The 12,659-nt window shown below is 43.1% G+C and overlaps 1 protein-coding gene across 3 annotated transcripts in view; it reads right to left on the bottom strand.

Moving 5' to 3' along the window:
• Positions 1-12,659, bottom strand: part of TSPAN14 (tetraspanin 14) — a 70,060-nt gene that overhangs the window by 39,473 nt on the left and 17,928 nt on the right. Inside the window, exon 1 of one of the 3 annotated variants that reach the window (XM_053308571.1) lies at positions 4,917-5,161. The exons of the other annotated variants lie outside the window; for them this stretch is intronic. The gene's annotated coding sequence lies outside the window, so the exon portion shown is untranslated. Of the gene's footprint in view, positions 1-4,916; positions 5,162-12,659 lie in introns of those variants that run through there. 3 annotated transcript variants of the gene reach the window in all.

Below are 12,659 nucleotides of genomic sequence, written 5' to 3'. Positions count from 1 at the left end.
CACACATGGGGACCTACCTACTACCCAAACCTGGTGCCCCTAGGACCTTGTTAAGTGATCTGAATCAATCCAAATAGAATCTGCGGTCATTTGGGGGGGTAGATTTGGACATAAAACAAATCAGGGGTGATTTGTTTTGGGGAAAAATTGAATTCAAAAAATCAATTTGTGCACATCCCTAGTGGGTTTTACTTGTGATACAACTGAGGCACACCTTTTTCAAGTCCCTCATAACATTTTGTAAGGCAGCTATCTATGCTGCCAACAATTGCCTAGTAACTTGCTTAGACACGTCACAACCCCTCCCCCACCCTGCAAATTGGCATCAAGATGGGGCAATTTGCAGGGGAGAAATAGCAGGTGAAAGAAGAAATGTTTAACTTTTTCCTTGCCCAAGAGTTTCCCCCCTGCTACTGCTGCTTAGCTGGGATTTCAGAGACTCAATGCAGCTGGGGGAGGGCATTTCACAAGGAAAGCAACAGTGAGGGCAAGAATGAGGCACCCCACCCCACCTGGCACTTATCCCCTGAAAGTTGCCCCCCCCCCATTTTCAAAGAAAAATGGCAGGTGAGGGTTCCAGGCACAAGGTGGAAGCAGAATGCGTAGCTCAAGCATCAGAATGTTTGTCCTTTATTTGGGGCAGTAGAGAAGATCCTGAAGTAGACAAAGCAAAAGGCAAGGAGGAGATATTCTGAAGCTTAACAGTAGGGTTTGATGATCTCCTAGCAAACCCTTTGTCTTTTAGACAATACACCTTTGCAGGGCAGCTTTTAATTTTCACCACAACGCAGAAGTCACAATTGCTCAAGGTTTCTGAAAGAACCAGAGCCATGGGCAACACAGAGTCTAGCCGATCTGTCTGGAGAATTGCAGAACATGACTACAAACAGAAACCAAAGCAATGCGTCTCAGCAAAAAGGACAAGTTGAAAAGTGTTCCCTCAAAAACTCAAGCTTGTGGGAAAGACCACAACCTGTGCTAGTCAGACTGTCCAGAAGTGGGAGGACACAAGGCCAACCACATCTGTGCATTAACCCTTCCATCTAACAAGTCAAGGGTCTCCTTTATAGGCGCTTTGGGAATATCTGCACTATAAACAAACTGGTGTTACAGTCATTCCCTCTCTCCAGAGAATCCTGGGGATTGTGGTTCCATAAGGCAGCTATGGAACAGAATGATCACCACCACACTCAAACTACAATTCCTAGGATTCTAAGTGCCTCTAGCTGTTGTGGATTTCTGGGATATTTTGGCTTTCCAATGAGATAATATAGCTGCCTTGCAAGCACACCCACAAGGCCATTCATACCTAAAAGACTCTATGGTCCTGAATGGGGGTGGTGAATTCATACACCATTCACATACAAAACAATTTTCATAAAGCATCCTCACCAATCAAGCAAGCAAGGTTTTATTTAAGAGCTTGCAAAATGCACTTGCTCCCTCCCCAAAATGTCTGTGCAACCAGCCTTGTGGGTGTATTAAAAGAGCCTGAACTTCCCCCACCTCCAATAAACCTTACAAGAAGTTGAAGAAGTTCAATGTGGCCTCAAAACGTCTCAGAAATACCAGTGCAAAGCTGAACACAATACACAAGTTCACAGTTGATTGTGAAGTGTCACAGTTGACACAGTTGTGTCACAGTTGACTGTGAAGCCCCACATCCATGGACTGGATTCCATCATTCTATAGTTTCTTTGCTGTCATCACAAAACGATTCATTGACCTTGCATTTCAGCTACTTAAGCACACACAGATCAGGAAGAATAAATCTTTTACACTTTCAGAGTTGCTCTTTGAGATAACAGGGCAATTACTGCTGAAGTAATGGATGTTGCAGCTAAGTCTGGACTGCAGAAATTGTGATGAACGCAATTACCCTAAAGGTAGTTAACAATGGGTGGACATAGGAAGCTGTCTTACACAGAGTCCAACTACTGATCGATCCAGGCGAGTATTATCCACATGACCAAGCAGGGGCTCTCCCAGATTTCAGAAGGTTCTTTTCCTGTCCTATCTGGAGATGCCAGAAACAGAACCTGGGGTGATCCAAAGCACATGCTCTACCACCGAGCCACAGCCCCTCCCCAAATCAGATATCGAATTATTACAATCATCTACAGAGTGGTATTTCACCACAGGTGGTCATATAAACACAGTCATATGCAACATCATAGAATTTTACAGTTGGAAGGAGTCTTGGAGTTCTTCTAGACCAGTCCCACGCTTAGTACAGAACATTGTGACAGCATCACCAACAGATGGCTATCCAGTCTGCTTGAAAGTGTTCAGTAAAGGAGAGCAGACAGTTACAGTTAAGTTCAAGGACAAGGGGAAAGGGAGGCTTCCAGATGCTCAGTTATTTATTTCTTAAATTTCAATACCACCCCATACCAAAAACAAAAAACAAAAAACCTGTGCAGTTCACAGCTATACCACACCCAGGGACTCCAGACCTCCTGATGGTAGCTGAGATCTTTAACCTAAGATGGAGAGTAACACCACAGTCAGTATGCTGAATAAGGCCTTGTTTATTTGCTCACAATAGGTCGAGAGCCCAAGGACAAAGTACATCACAGGAGGACTTTCTTTTCACCCTTGATGTTCGTAAGTCAAACCAGGAGCATCAATCTAATCTAGTTATCACACACCCACCACTGATCTCTTATACGGCCAATTAACTCATCCATTTAACTTAAGATGGACCTAATCTTGCCCACTATGTCTCACTGCCTCCCACAACAGTGCTGGACAGGCTCTGAGTGAAAGCTGGGGTCCTTTCCTTGTGGGTAAGTTGGGCTTCTTTATTCACTTGAGCATCATGGACATCTTGAAGAGGGGTGATGTCTTCCCCAAACTAATCCTAAATGTGGGACTTTGATAAGTCCCCTTTTTATAGCCTAAATGTCCAAACATATAGGTGTGCTCTTCTAATTGGTCCAAAATGACACCAAATATATGTTCTCTATTCAGAAGTTGGTTTTTAATTAGAGTGTCACTTGTTTACCACATTCAAATGTTCAGAACTCATTTTGGTTCCATTATCTGCTTTATGCAGTGCACCCCACTCAAACTCTTGTCCCTTATCTCCTCTTTACATACATATGGTCAAAAGCTCACTTCAGCACACAATATACTATAGATTTCAAAGCAAAGAAGAAATGGATAAAGGATTAGCTTCAGCAGGTTTCATTATCCATGGGAAATTCCTTGTTATAATGTGTTCTCTTATCCCAATTTAGTACTTGCAATAAGTTTTCTACAGAGTTTTTCAGTCTTTTGGTCAATGGAGCAAGACCATAGCTACTGGTATTACTCAAGGACTCACCACCACTGCACAAGGCAAACTGTTCTACTGTCAAACAGCACTTACATTTAGGAAACTCTTCTTAATGTCTAGTCTAAACCTACTATTTGAACCCATTGGTTCTAGTCCTGACCTCAGGAGCAACAGAGAATAGGTCTGCTCTTTCTTCTATGGAACAGCTATTCAGATATTTGAAGACAGTTATATCCCCCTTAAGCCTTCTCTTCCCCACATTAAAAAAAATAAGTATCTCTTTCTACTGTAGCTCATAGGACTTTGTTTCCTATGGTTTTCCACTCCAACTTAGTTGTGGTTCTCTGAACCTGTTCCAGTTTATCCATGTTCTTAAAATGCAGTAAAGTAAAGTGTGCCGTCAAGTCGATTTCGACGCCTGGCGCCCACAGAACCCTGGGGTTTTCTGTGGTTTTCATTGCCTCCTCCCACCCAGTATGAGATGATGCCTTTCAGCATCTTCCTATATCGCTGCATAGGTGTGATGCAGTACCCACAACAAAACAAGTGAGATCCAACCAGCAAAGAATGGAATGCAACAGTTACTTCAATTATCTCGACACTATGCCTCTGTTAATCACACCTAGGAACAAATTAGCTTTTTAGCAGTTGCCTCACAATGCTGGCTCATATGTAGCCTGTTATTTACTAGGGACACAAGTCATTTTTACACGTACTGCTGCCAGGTCAGGTCTCCCGCATCCTGTACTTGTACACCGATTCCTGCCCAAATGCAGGACTTTACATTTGTCTGCACTGAACTTCATCTTGTGGCTTTAGGCCCAGTATTTGGGATCTGGAAAGAATGCACTCTCTCTTCCAAGTCATTTATGAAAACAAAACATGGTCCAGGACAAAGCCCTGTAGCACTCCACTCAATAAGCCCCTCCAGGATGATGTGGAGCCTTTTGTGAGCACTTGTTCGGCATGCTTGTTCAATCAAGTAGTCTATAGTGAACTCCCACTACTACTATTAATATTGCTCTAGTGGGCCCGGGCACAGACCATCTGTGCCTCTAGTTGGGCCCAGCTGTTCCCCCCTCCCACCTGCCAGCATACCCAGCTTTCTGGCTGGCCGACCAGCCACTCCCCCCCCACCGCCGTCCCCTCGGGCCAGGCTGTCCCGCCACCGCCAGCCAGGCTAGGCTGGCCCGCTTCCTCCATGTGGCCGGGCCAGGGCCCGCCACTGTCGCTTCACCCCAGAAGGTGGGCGGGCCAGGGCCAGGCTGTCCCACCACCGCCTCCCACTTCCCCCTCCCGGCCAGTGGGGCTTTGCCCGCCATCCGCCCACCTCTTCCAGCCGCCAGGGCTTTGCCTACCGGCCCTCTGCCATCATTTCTCTCCCCTTCAATGCTGGAACTCTTGCGTGCTCTAGACCCTTGCGCGCTAGTACTGTGCGCTAGTACTTGATTGCTCCCCTCACCCACTGCCACAGCCCTCCTCACCTCAGAGATCTCCCCTCCCTCACCTGAGCTGCACTCCTGCTCCTCCTCCTCTATCCCATTGCTTCTATCCCCCTCACCCCTCTTGGTCATGGCTGTAGCATTGCTGCCGCCTACTGGCCAAGCTGCAGCCCCAGAGATCTCCCCACCCTCACCTGAGCCCTGCTCCTGCTCCTCCCCACAGGAGCGGCAGCAGTGGTTGACCAGGCTGTTCCTCGCTGCTGCCACCACCATGACCGCTCGTTTCCCTGAGGCCACTGACAGGCTGGAGCCCATCCCCTGCCTGCCTCCCTCTGACAATGGCCTTGGTAGCCCTAAACAGCAGCAGTGGCTGACTGGGCCCTTCCTTGCTGCCAGTGTTGTCATGGCCACTCATTCCCCTCAGGCTGATGAGAGAACATCTTCCGACCACTAACAGTTGCACTCCAACTGACCTTAACCATCACAGGCTCTTTCTTCCTCCCTATCTGCATATGGAATCCCCACTGCCCAATCACCATGGTGCTTCTGCTCTCACAGGCTCCTTCTCCCTATCTGCATATGGAATTCCCACTGCCCAATCAGGTGATTTAGCGGGGTGTGGCTTGCCACATCCCCATGCATCCCCCTGGCCCGTCTCCAGGAATTAATAATATAGACTGATAGATACTGCTCTTCAACAAGAGTTCATAAAGCAGTTTACAAAGAAAAATACATAAATAAAATGGTCCCCTGTCCCCGATGGGCTCACAATCTAAAAGAAACAAAGCAGATAGCAGCAACAGCCACCAGAGGGACACTGTGCTGGGGCTGGATAGGGCTAGTTGCTCTCCCCCTGAGAATCACCACTTTAAGAAGGTGTCTCTGTACTAGTGGGCAGAAATATTGCAGATTTAATCCTATTTGAACCATTTCAAGAGACCACAGAGCTAGTAACAATGATTTAAGCAAAAAAGTAAAAATATCAAAACCATGGGTTTAAAACAAGGAAATAATACAAAAATATTTAACAAAAAGCAAGAATACTTAAAAACCAAGAACAATTAAAATGTGATATTAAAAAGGGAACATTAAACCTCCCCAGAGATGAGCCCTTACATTTTGGAGTCACCATAACAATCAACCCCAATCGACTCTGAGTATTGTTCTCTTAGCCGTGAGGCCTTAATGGCATAGGCAGCCACTCTGTTACATATTGATTTGTTCCCTGCAATTTAAATAGTCAATTTTGCTTTTACATCCGAGTATTTCTTTTTCTTTTTCTAAAAGGGTCCAGATACTGCTCTCTAACACTGACTTCAAGTTAGCATTCAAGGAAGTAGTGGGCCATATCTTCCAAGGCAGTTGCTCCGCAGACAAGAGTCTTTCTTGAGCTGGTATACATACCCAAGAACCGGCCAAGTTTCACCACTGTGTCCATTTGCTCAAAACGCAGCCAGATGAGTTTTCTCCAGCGCTCCATTTCATATTAAAGTGTTAGGTGATTTTCCATTTGAAACTGCAGTTTCACACTTACTAACCAGCATACAGTTCTTGAGGCTGTAAAGGCAGCTATATCCGTTTGGGCACTCATGTCTAAAACGTTTTGTTTAAAAGCTACCCTTGAAGCATTTCCAAGAGTGTGCAGTGCCTGGACTGAAAAGCCATGGTACAATACTGCTTTTATGAGGTTTTGAAGCCATGAATTACCAAGAGCTGATCTGTTCTTCAAGGCACAACTTGGGGAGCCTATTTTGACCCATTTGCAATGCTGTGGTCCAATAGTTAAACATTCTGATAAGTATTCAACTTTTAATTGCCTCAATCCCTAACTCAGCTCTAAGTAGACTGGTGTAGATTTAGCTACCCCCAAAATCATACACAGAAAACATGTCTGAATTCTTTTGACTGGAAAAGCATTGGTAAAACTCCATATTTCTGCACCACAGATTAACACTGGAATGGCCTTAGCACTAAAAAACCTTTAAAATTGGTCTTACTGAGCCTGGATATTTTCAGATTAAAAGATTAGTTAATGATTGGAAGCAAGCAGCAGATCTCAAAGCACAATTCTCTAGTTGTGAAGACCAGGAACCTGAAGCAAAAAAGACCTCTCCCAAGGTAGCAATTGTCCAGGCACCATTTATGTAAGGGCTTTTTCTTGCCGAAAACTACAACCTTGGATTTAGCATTGTTAATGACCAAATTGTTTTCTTTATAGTAGGTACTAAACTTTCTTGGGAGTCTTCTCAAACCCACCTGTGAGGTTGCCATTAAAATCATGTCATCAGCAAAGAGAAGGATATTTACAAATCTTTCCAGACCCTTGGGCATATGAAAGCTTTGAGTATGTAGGGCAGAAACTATGTCGTTTACATAAAAATTAAATAGGAATCATGCCGAAAAGCAACCTTGATGCACTTTATTCGTAGGGATTTCTCAGGGTAGGGCCCCACTGGCACCTGTACACACCCTCAGGCATGTTTCTAAGTTCAGGGCCTTAAATTGACAATAACATGTCTACGTTAATATTTGACCATTTCTCCCACAAGCGGCCCCTGTTTATTAAATCAAAAGCTGCACTTAGATCAATAAAAGCTGTGAAAAGCTGCCCTTCTTTAGAAGTGTGTTTAAATATCAGGTGATGCAAGACCAAACAAACAGTTATGCATAATTGATCGTTCTTTTCCCAAACCCACCTGCTCTTCAACCAAAATGTCATTTCCATCTGCCCAACTTTCAAGCTTATGAAAGACATACAAGCTTATGAAAGACAAATCTCTGGTGTAGATTTTTGCAGCAATATCAGTCAGGCTAATAGGCCTATTATTCATAGATTGTTCCCTTTCTCATATATGAGGACTCTAACACTAAGTTTCCAACCTTTTGGAATACGATCTATATTATTTATATGGGAAAATAGTCCTGCCAACAATGGGGCCCACCAATTCAACTTACTTTTAAAGATTTCAGGAGGGAGGAAATCCTCCCCTGGGGCTTTGTTTTTCAATAACTGTAACAAAGATTTAACCTCTTGGACACTGGTGGCCACTGGGGAACAGAATTATCATCCAGCACATTCTCCTTTCTACAAGCTTCTCTTGCTTCAGTAATGTTTCCATTAAATAAATCCTAATAATAATAATAATAATAATAATAATAATAATCCCAAACTGATATCAAAAGGAGAATCTTTACTTCCCTCAGTTTACCTGACACAAAATGCCAGAAGAAAGCTGAATTTCTTTCACTTGCAGGCAGTTCTAGATCTGCTCAAAGTTTAACATTTGAACTAGATTCCTTGGCTGCAATTATTTTTTATGTCCACGTCTATGTTTTAGCATATGGTTGTAGACAGTCTTGTCTAGTTGACCTGAGCTCTTAGCATTTCTTTTCTTAGCCTCCTTCTCAAAATTCTACATTCCTTGTCAAACCAGTGTCTTCATTTGCTTCATCCCATACGGTTTTGGATTAGATATTTTAAAATGCTTTAATTAAGGCACAATATGCTGATAGTACTAGATTAGTATCTAAAAGTATCTAAAAAATGTATCCCATTACCCCAACATCTAGCCAGAGCAGATTTCTAGAAAATTTTGGATTTTCCTTACATCTATCTACCCGATGTCATTTTAATCTTCTCTCATGATGAAGTTATAGTTTTTGTAGAACCCAATGCTATAGATACAGATTTTACATCAGAATACCACACTGAGTTTACAGAAAACAGTTGGTGGTCATTATCTTCTCTAATATTAACAGAAATATCGGAAAAATAGGCTTTTTCTTTCGAGACAGATATAATCAAGGGCACTACTGGAATGGGGAGAGCAATAGGACATATTTGACCCCCTCCTAAAACCACATGCATCCAAAGATCAACAGAATCTGCCAGGCTGGCCATGGCAGGAAACAGGATGCTCATCTCTAATCACCAGATCACCTCTAATCTGATCTCTTATGCTCTGAACCGTGCACCCTAACCCCTTCACATTAGGTAAAAGTGTCCAATATCAGAAAGAGGACCAACAGGCTAGTAAAAATGGCTATTGAGGGACATTTTTAATGGCTTTGCAGAGACCTACTTCCCATTTGTCTTTTTTAAAAGATCAGGTCTGACACACTCCCCACATCGTATTTTCAGTTACACTGAAATACAGAAAGAGCTCTCCATAGTGTACTTGAGTACAATGGCCTTATAAGTCAGACCATTTGTCCATCTAGCACTGTATAGTCTGGCTCCTCAAAGTTTCAGACAGAGCTCTTTTCCCAGCCTTACCTGGAGATGCTACAGATTGAACTTGGGACCTTGTGCATGCAAAGCAGGCGCTCTTCCACTGAGCTACTGCTCCACCCCCTCCAAGTATGAATGCGAGAATCAGCTTGAAGTGAATTGGCTCAGATGCAAGTCCAACTTGCAAGTATTCCCTTCTTCACAATACAGAAGACCAGGATTTCAAAGATATTTAACCAGCTCAAAATAACCTAGGCAACATGAAATTTTACGAGACAGATTTCTGAATGGGAAGAGGAGAGCCCAAAGAAATGTTTAACCTGCAGACAACAGTAACACTTTTTGCATAGGACCGTTAAGCACTTCATATGAACCAACTGGCTATAACCTTTCCAACAACCCTGTAGGATGAGCAAGTATTCTTATGCCCATTCTGTAGGCTGGGTTGCTGAGGTTGAGAGAATGCTCAGCTTTGGCCCTCCAACTGCTTTTGGACTACAGCTCCCATAATCCACAGCAGTCAATAACCAGGGATTATGGGAATTGTAGGCCAACATCTGCAGGAGGGCTGAAGTTGAGCAGCCCTGATCTAGTGCATGGGTGGCCAACCTAAAGCTCTCCAGCTGTTGGACTACAACTCTCATCATCCCCAGCCACAATTTATTGTGGCTGCAGATGATGGAAATTGTAGTCTAAAAATAGCTGGAGCCTGAGGTTGGCTATCCCTGATCTAACGAGTTCATGGCAGAGGAGCAATTCAAACTGAAGAAGTCCCAATCCATAGCTCAGCCTCTTAGCCACTGTGCTGCCCTAGCCTTCAAGGCAAATTAAAAAGCTGCCTCACCGCTGGAAGCCTTGTGTAGAGGGAAGGAAATCAGAACAGAAAGAGATGATTCAAAGTCAATATTAGTGTTGGGCTTATAAAGGACAGGGAAGTCACTGCCAGTAATTCAAGCATGTAAAGATATTTTTTGTTGGTTTTTGTTTTGTTTTTTTAAAGAAGTTTCACAGTTTAACATTGGAAATCTAACCACTGCAAAACTCAGAGCCACATCTCATGTCACTCATATCAGGAAAAAATATATACGGTACAAGCCATACAGCTCAATTCCATGGCAGGTTTGCTGGGAATAAGTCTCAATGAATTCTGTGGGATTTGCTTCTCAGGCGAGCACAAGATTGAAGCCTTGACGCAAGAATCATTCCGTGTTGGTAGATTTCCCTTCCGGCTTCACAAGAAAAACAGCTTTGAGAACAAGACTTTCAGGAGGTAACATGGAAAATGTGAGTTTTCAACAGCACATTGTCACACGCTTCAGTGAAGGATTAGAAACTTGGTAACACTGCAGCAGGCTACAAACCAGATTGATTACATGAACATGAATGAGAACTATGTGCAAGATAAATTATTGAACAGGGGGGAAATGACTCGTTCGTCCATTAATTAGCCCTGTAGTGAAAACAGGGTCCGGCGGTGCATATCACCAGTTTCCAGGTTCTGGCAATGCCCATGAGCTCCTATATTGCTTAGGACTAGGTATCCCATCTGTTCCAAAAAAAGGGGGAGGAGAGTGAACACTGAAGCTGATGTGAGGGGCAAGTGTTCTATTGACTTGGAACTTCCTGAGAAGAGCTATCATGAACAAATACTCAGCAAAAATCCATTAACAGCTGTTTGTTCCCTCCTCCCTCACACATAGCACTGGAAGAGTTACATGTTTTGCATGCTGAAGGTCCTAGTTTCAATCCCCCACATCTCCAGTTGAGAAAGGGCTCTCTGGTAGCAAGGTTCAGAAAAACCTTGGAAAGCTAGTGTGGAGGAACGAGGCCTAGAGTTCTTGTGCTTCTGTAAATAAGTCCCTGTATTGTATCATGTATTAATATTCCCAAACCTTTTAGCCCTGATAAAAGAACTGTGTTATATTATATTCCTAAAAACCTCTGTATTGTTGTAAATAGGATTTCTGTGCTTGCAAATCCCTATGCACAAAGGTGGTATGGGGTCAAAGGTTCATGCTTGTTTTTCTGTAGTTTCACATTTGGTTTAGCATTCTGACATTTGGTTTTTGGAAGGAAAAGAGAATTTTAAAAATGGAGGGGAATTTTTTTATCTGTTCCAATTGGCTGGGCTGAGGAACTGATGGACTAGAGAAACTGTATATATTGGGAGTGTTTTGAGAGAATCTGTTGTGGGGCGGGGGGGGATTGCTGCAAGAGTAATGTTTTGATTAAACCAATTTTTCCAAGAGTAAATTTTCTTGTTTAAAAAAAATTAGAAGCTTGTTGATTGTCTCCATCCAACACCTATAAGCCTTTCCACACTACTGAGGGTTTTTTGTTTGTGGAAGGGCTGTTGTAGTGGACCCAGCTATACCAAAAGTCCACTTGGTGGCCATGGTAAAAATGTTAGGAAGAATAGAAGGCTGTTCCTCCACAGCTAGTGTCAGTCAATGGAGACAATACTGACCAATGGTCTAATGCCAAGACAGTTTCTTATTCTCTATTTTTGTTAGACAAAGGACAAGAAAACCTTGGGTCAGATTCAGGCCACTCAAAGAAGTGAAAACTATGGGGTAGGTTTGTTTTTGGGTTTTTTTAAGGCCCAATATATTTTCTTCCAAGTATATGCTTCTAAGGCAGGGAAGTCAAGCAGGTATACAGTTTTGAAAACTAATTAAAAATGTATCAGCAGAAAGGGGCCAAGGCAGCCAGCTGGACCATCATTCAGCTTTTAAAAAGTAAAGACACAGCACAGTGAAGACATTTCATTTAGAGAATATTGGGGTGGGGGACAGGGACTACCAGGTATGTATGGAGCATGCCCGAAGTTTTAATTGACACAGCCAGGAACTTTCACCAAGTTGACCTCACTCCTGACCCATATGAATGAGCAAATAGGGACATCCCCTGAAGAAGATCAGGTTACAGATATCAGCTGTGCTCAACTGCTTCCAGAAAGCTGCTTCTTTCAATATGTTGTGTGGTATCAATACAGGCAATGAAAACTTGCATCAAAATTCATTAAGTTCACTGAACTTGCACCTGCTGCTCTGACAATTAGGAAATAGATCTTGCAATACAAGACTTACTCATTTGGAGAGTTTGAAGGAAAACAGGCAAGTAAGTGCTATCCAGAAACAAAAAACAGAGTTGGCTTCAAGGAAGAGGACAAGGCCATACTGTATACATGACTGATAGAAGTTTGCACATGTTTAGTGTATAAGTGTGTACATTCAGAACTATGGAGAAGAAGTTTGCAGATGTTTAGTATATACATTCAGAACTATGGAGAAGGAATTCACTAGAGATTCTCTTGTGCTACCAGTAGCCCTTCTGGCTTCACCCACTGAAAGATATGGTGGAAGATCATGGCCCTTAGTTGCCAATGTCAGCTAGAGCTCAGGAAGCAAGAGCACAGATGATATCATCCGTTTGGCTGCTGCAACTTTACTTTTTCGTCACTGTAGCTTAACAAAGTAGTAGGTGAAACTCCCAAGTAGAAGCCTTCAGAGCAGTTTTATTCTCAGCCACAACTGGCAAGGGCAGAGGAAAGATGACAAGGGGAAAGGCTTTCATCTTGTATACAGCCATCTTCTTTCACCTTCACTTGTTATTACCACCACCACAAAGTCCCAGTCAGCTGCACCTTCTTTCCTCTATAAACACCCTAATTAAATCCCATTTCCCCACAAATACATGCCATGAA

Source organism: Hemicordylus capensis, chromosome 3, assembly GCF_027244095.1.
Source record: "Hemicordylus capensis ecotype Gifberg chromosome 3, rHemCap1.1.pri, whole genome shotgun sequence".
Lineage (NCBI taxonomy): Eukaryota > Metazoa > Chordata > Lepidosauria > Squamata > Cordylidae > Hemicordylus > Hemicordylus capensis.
This window is presented reverse-complemented; position numbering and strand designations above follow the sequence as displayed.